We start from the raw sequence: 6,527 nt of genomic DNA, 5'->3' as shown, positions 1-6,527 counted from the left end.
ATTGATAAATATTTTAATTTCTCCTACTAAAATGCTCAAAGTCTTTAATTATTTATCAAATATTAGTGCAAAATTATGGATTTAAATGATCCCAAAAAGTGATGAATTTTTGTGTAATAAAGTCCAATTTTTGTCAAGGCTTTTTGACAGTCTCACAGAAAACTTATGTTTGTGAATGGGAAGAATAATACCAAAATATCCATACTACCAAAAGCAATTTGCAAATTCAATGTAATCCCAATCAACATACCAACGATGTTCTCAGAGCTAGAAAAAATGATGCTAAAATTCACATAGAAACATGAGAGATGCTTAACATCTAAAGCAATATTATAAAGCAAAAAAAAGCTGGAGACATCACACCATATTTTAAGACATATTACAGGGGTCAGCACTATGACAAAGCAGGTAAAGTCACCGTCTGCAGTGCCGGCATCTCATATGGGTGCCAGTATGTTTCCCAGCTGCTCCACTTCTTATACCCCTCTCTGGTATAGCCTGAGAAAAAAGTAGAAAATGGCCAAAGTCTTTGGGCCCCTGCACCTGCATAGAGACCTGGAAGAAGCTCCTGACACTTGGATTCAGATCAACAGAGCTCCGGCCATTGTGGCCATTTGGGGAGTAAACCAGTGGATGGAAGACCTCTCTCTCTCTCTGCCTCTACCTCTCTGTAACTCTGCCTTTCAAATAAATATACTGCAAAAAAAAAAAAAAGAAGAAGTGTTAGCACTGATATAATAACAGACACATAGTTCAATGGAAAAGACTTGGTAGCATAGAAATAAACCCAAATTTCTACCAGCAACTCATATTTAACAAAGGAACTAAAATGAACTGGAGAAAGAAGAATCTCTTTCACAAGTGGTGCAGAGGAACTTGATTATCCATATGTAGAAGCCTGAAAAGAGACTCCAACATCTCTTACACTATGTGAAAGTGAACTCACAGTGAATTAAAATGTAATCATAAGACCCAAACCCAAGTAAACATAGGGAAACTCTAAATATTGTCAACACACAATAGCTTTTGGGTAAGATTCCAATAGCAATAGTCACAAAAATAAAAACAGAGACATTTGAGTATATCCAACTAAGATACTTCTTCACAACAAAGTAAACATCAGAGTGTAGATACAATGAACAGATGGCAGGAAAAATTAAAACTCTGAATGTTTACAGATTTCCAGAACATTTACATGAATTGGAAAAACTCCAAAAAATACAGTGAAGAAACAGGCAAGGATCTGAATAGACATTTCTCAGAAGAAATGTACATGGTCAAAACATGTGAATATGCCCGATGTCACTAGCCATTATGTAAATATAAATCAGAACACCATATCAGTCTCCAACACCTGTGGGAGAATACAACACTCAGGTGTTTGTGTGTGCAGCAAGTGGGTTTAGAGGACCCTGTTCACCTCTGGAGAGCAGAGCCTACAGGGAGGTAAAGAAACCTTACTGCGCAGGGGCATGCTAATCTTCTCTGTATCATTCCAATTTTAGTATATGTGCTGCCGAAGCGAGCACATGTGCTGCCGAAGCGAGAAAGAGATGAAAAGAATTTATCTCAGCTAGCCACTAATATTCAAGAAACAAGATCTTCAGGAAAGCCAACTCAACTGACATTTTCATGTCATTGTTAAATAAAGGAAAAATTATCTAGGTTCAGCAATACGTAGTTTATAAGAGAAAGACTACAGAGTAATTTCCTTGGCATAGAAATAACTTTTTTTTTTTTTTTTTTTTTTTTTTTTTTTTTTTTTTTTTTTTTTTTTTATCCATGAGGGCTTGCTATCACCACCACACACCCACATCCCATATACAAATGCCTGGCTTGAGTGGTAGCTTCTCTGCTTTGAGGCAAGTTTCTGCTAGTGTGCACCCTGGGAGGAGACGGAGGATGGCAGAAGTGCTTGGGTCCCTGCACCCAAATGGGACATCCAGAATGAATTCCCAGTTCCTGGTTTTGGCTTGGTCAAGCTTTGGCTATTGCAAGTGTCTGGGGAGTGAAGCAGTGGTTCCCTCTTCCTGTCACTCTGCCTTTCAAATCAATAACTGTTGTTGGTAATGACTAATAATGATATTCACTGATTGTCAAATTTTGAATCTATTAATTATAGACAATTTCTCTTTGTATTTTTAAACTTTCATAATGTTCTGTAGCCAATTTCATCACTAGAAATAAAAACTTTTCCTCAAAAAAAAAAAAAAGAAACCTTACTGCTTTCCTAATGTGCTTATTAAGTTCTTGACCAGCGCCTGTTAGTCTTGCCACAAACTTTCTAGTCTTACTACTTTCCTTCTTCTTCTTCTTCTTCTCTGTGACTTGTAAAATAGTATACATTCTATATACTGTGGATACTTTTGATTTATTTTATTCCTTCGGTCTCCTATGAAGTTCCTCCACAAAAGCACAGCCCTCAAAATATTCATTCATTTATGCAGTCTGCAGATTTCATGAGCTACTAAATTCCAAGTAGTATGTTAAAGGCAAGATCTGGGCCTAAGAGAAAAGTGGTCTAAATTCTGTGCCTAGAAGAGGATTTGGGACATAGTAGAACTTCAGTGAAGTGCTATGTGAATGACATGCACTCATTAAATGAGTAATCTAAAGCATACACTTCATTTAAGCAACACAGCAGCCCTACTCACCTCAGGTAGAGCAATTGAGAGGAATAATGTGAACAAAAATAAGACATCAATAAGTTGAATAATAACAGAGAAAAAACAAAATGAGATAGATGCCAACATTACTGAGCTATTTTTGAGGAATTAAATTGATAGAGGGGCTGGCATTGTGGCCAAGTGGGGAAAGCTGCAATCTGTGAGGCCAGCATAACATCTGAGTTCCACTTTGAGTTTAGGAATCTCCACTTCCAATTTAGCTCACTGCTAAACACCTGGGAAACCAGCAGAAGATGGACGAAGGACTCAGGTCCTTGCCACTCATGTGGGAGACTTGGATGAAGCTCCTGACTCCAGCATGCCCCAGGCTCAACTGTTGAAACTCTCTGGGGTGTGAGCCAGCAGATGAAAGCTATCTATGTCTTTCCCTCTCTCTCTAAATCCACCTTTCAAATAATAAAGATTTAATAAACAAATTAACTGATTTCAAAATACACAAAAACATGAACAATACTATATCATTTTTATGCCAAACTGATAAAAAATAACAAATGCTAGAGAGCACATGGGAAAAGAAAACCACCATATATGGTAGGTGAAAACACAAGTTAGTACAGATGTTATGCAGAACAGTATGGTCATTCCTTAAAAAGGATAAAAATTGGGGCTGGCGCTGTTGTGCAGTGAGTTAAAGCCCTGGCCTGAAGGGCCAGCATCCCATTTGGGTGCCAGTTCTAGTTCCAGCTGCTCTTCTTCCAATACAGCTCTCTGCTATCTCCTGGGATAGCAGTAGAAGATGGCCCAAGTCCTTGGGCCCATGCACCCATGAGGGAGACCCAGAGGAAGCTCCTGTCTCCAGGTTTCAGAATGGCATAACTCTGGCCTTTGTAGTCATCTGTAGAGCGAACCAGCTAATGGAGGACCTCTCTGTGTCTCTACCTCTATTGTAACTCTTTCAAATAAATAACAAAAATTAAACTAAGATAAAAATTGACCTACCATGTGAGAGTTATCTTGCTCTTGGCTATATAGAATAAGGAAATTTTATTAGAAGGAAAGGAGGAGAGCATATCAAAGATACAGCAATTTTCCCATAACACAGCCACTATAACACAGTTCACTGCAGCCAGGATGTGAAACCAATCTAGCTGTCCATCAATGAAAAACAATGGACAGGGCAACCTCTTTTAGATACAAAAAAAGAACAAAATATTATTAAATTAATTGAAATAAGCCAGAAGCAGGAACACAAATGTCACCTGGTCCTTGTCGCATGTGGAAGTGAAAGAAAATAATGGATCTGAACACAGAACTGTGATTACTAGAGGCTGAGAAGGGAAGCAGCTAGGGATAGAGGGGGATTGGATAATAGGTATCAAAAATCAAAGAGGCAGAAAGAACTTCTGGTGTTCCATAATATAATGAGATGACTACATTCAACCATATTAGGTTCTGTGTAAAGAACTGAAGGAGAGGAGCTGGTAGTCTCAAATCATGGAGAAGAATTAGAAACTGTAGTTGCTTGGGGGCCAGCATTGTGGCACAGTGGGCTAACACCCTGGCCTGAAGCACCAGCATCCCATGTGGGTACCAGTTCTAGTCCTGGCTGCTCCTCTTCTGATCCAACTCTCTGCTATGGCCTGGGAAAGCAGTAGAAGATGGCCCAAGTCCTTGGGTCCCTGCACCCAAGTGGGAGATCTGGAAGAAGCTCCTGGTTCCTGGAATCAGATTGGCAGAGCTCCGGCCATTGTGGCCATCTGGGGAGTGAACCGGCAGAGGAAGACCTCTCTCTCTCTCTGCTGCTACTTCTCTCTGTAACTCTGTCTTTCAAATAAATAACTCTTTAAAAACTTAATAAAACTGTAGTTGCTTAGCTTGATCACTTTTTACTGCATAAATGTGTGCAAATATTGCACTACACCCTGTAATAATGCATGACTAGGACACATTAATCACAAATTATTTCAATGAAATTTTAAAAAATTAGAAGCATTTCTTTATATTAACAATGAACTATTTGAAAATGAAATTAGAGAAACATTTCCATGCATAGCAGCATAAGAACCAGGAACCAATGTCTTCAATGTTATCAGTGATGAATCAGATTCACAGCCCCCAGCACTCAGTTTTTGCCATATACTTTACCATGGCAATTGTGGGCATATAGTAGTAAATCAATGGACAGGAATCCTTTGTCTCTAAATCTGCTAAATAAATAAACAAGGAATTCATCAAAGAAAAAGAGATATCAATTTGGATGCCAGGCACAAAAACACATGCACTTGAGCTATCCTCCAGTTTGTGATGCCAACAAATCTTTCAGACATGTTACATTTTCAGAGACTTTTCTGTAATCTTGCTAAGCTTTCTGGAAATCTGCCTTATAGCAAAGGGTTTCCCAATTCCATTACACTCATGATATTTCTTTTGTGTGATATATTAGTTTACCATCTAGAGATAATTTATGGTACAAAACTTTTCTATGCATGCATGTTTTCTCATTTGTGAGTCTATTCATGGGAATTGAAGACTGATTTATAACAGAAATACATTTTCCAAATTCATTGCATAGACTTTTGTTCCTTATGAATTCTCTGAAGTCTGTTGATGTCTAATTTCTGGCTAAAGGTTTTATTGTATTTACAGCATGCAAAGACTATCACCTTTTGTGAATTCTGTGTCTATACAAGCCTGAAATAAAGAAAATGTTTTTGCACAATCAGTATACGCCTAAGAAACCACCTGTGTCAATTCTCTGATGTACCATTGACTTCTGACTCTAATAATATTTATAAGCTTTCTCCTTTACATGAGTCTCTGTTGGATAGGATGTGATTTCCAGCAAAAGGTTTTGTCACAATACTTACATGAATTTTGGAGAAAAGCTCTTCCACATTCATTATATTGTTAAGGTCTCTCCCTTGTTCAAATTCCATGATGGATTATGAGGCATTACCTATGTGAAATGACTTTCTCACATTTATTTCATTCATTAGATATATATGTTGTGCATTCTGATATAAGGAGAGATTTGGGCAGAGCTTTCCAACACTCATTACACCCATAAGGTTTCTCTCCCACGTGAATTCCCTGTTGTCTTATGAGGTATGGCTTCTAATTAAAGGGATTTTACTTTCAAAGGAGTTTTTCCCTATATGAATTTGATGATGTACAATGAGGGCTGAATTATGGTAAAAGGCTCTGAGTCATTACATTCATAAAATTGCTCCCCATGAGAATTCTTTTATGTTTGATGAGGTCTGATTTGCACCACAAAGGCTATTCACATGTATTATATTCATGCATTTCTCCCCTTGGTGAATTCTCTAATATTTCATGAGATATAACTTGCACAAAAAGGTCAAGTAGAAAATTCCCTGTGTGGATACTCTGATATCTTATGAGTTATGAAGTACAGCAAAGAGGCTTTCCACCATCCTTCCATCCATAAAACCTACCTAAATTGAGCAACAAAGATATAGAAAACCTAAACACACACATAACCAGATGGAAATGATACCAGTAATAAAGACCATCACTACCAAGAAAACCCCAAAACTGGAAGGCTTCACTGCTGAATTCTAACAGACATTTAAAGCACTAACTGCAATTCTTCTCAAGTTATTCAAAACAATTGAGAGAGAGGCGATTCTCCCAAATTCTTTCTATGAAGCCAACATCACCTTCATTCCTAAACTTGAAAAAAGTGCAACAAAGAAAGTAATTATAGACCAATTTCCCTGATGAACATACATGCAAAGATCTGCAACAGAATTCTGGCCAATTGAATCCAACAATGCATCAGAAAGATCATCCACCCAGACCAAGTGGGATTTATCCTTGGTATGCAAGGATGGGACCAAAGGCTTTTCCACAGTCATTTCATTTATAAGCTTTCTC

At 37.8% G+C, this 6,527-nt stretch overlaps 1 pseudogene; it reads right to left on the bottom strand.

Moving 5' to 3' along the window:
- Positions 1 to 1,461: 1,461 nt before the first annotated feature.
- LOC138848332 (U6 spliceosomal RNA) lies at positions 1,462 to 1,529 on the bottom strand (annotated as a pseudogene).
- Positions 1,530 to 6,527: the final 4,998 nt, after the last annotated feature.

This window comes from Oryctolagus cuniculus, unplaced genomic scaffold (assembly GCF_964237555.1).
Source record: "Oryctolagus cuniculus unplaced genomic scaffold, mOryCun1.1 SCAFFOLD_45, whole genome shotgun sequence".
NCBI lineage: Eukaryota > Metazoa > Chordata > Mammalia > Lagomorpha > Leporidae > Oryctolagus > Oryctolagus cuniculus.
This window is presented reverse-complemented; position numbering and strand designations above follow the sequence as displayed.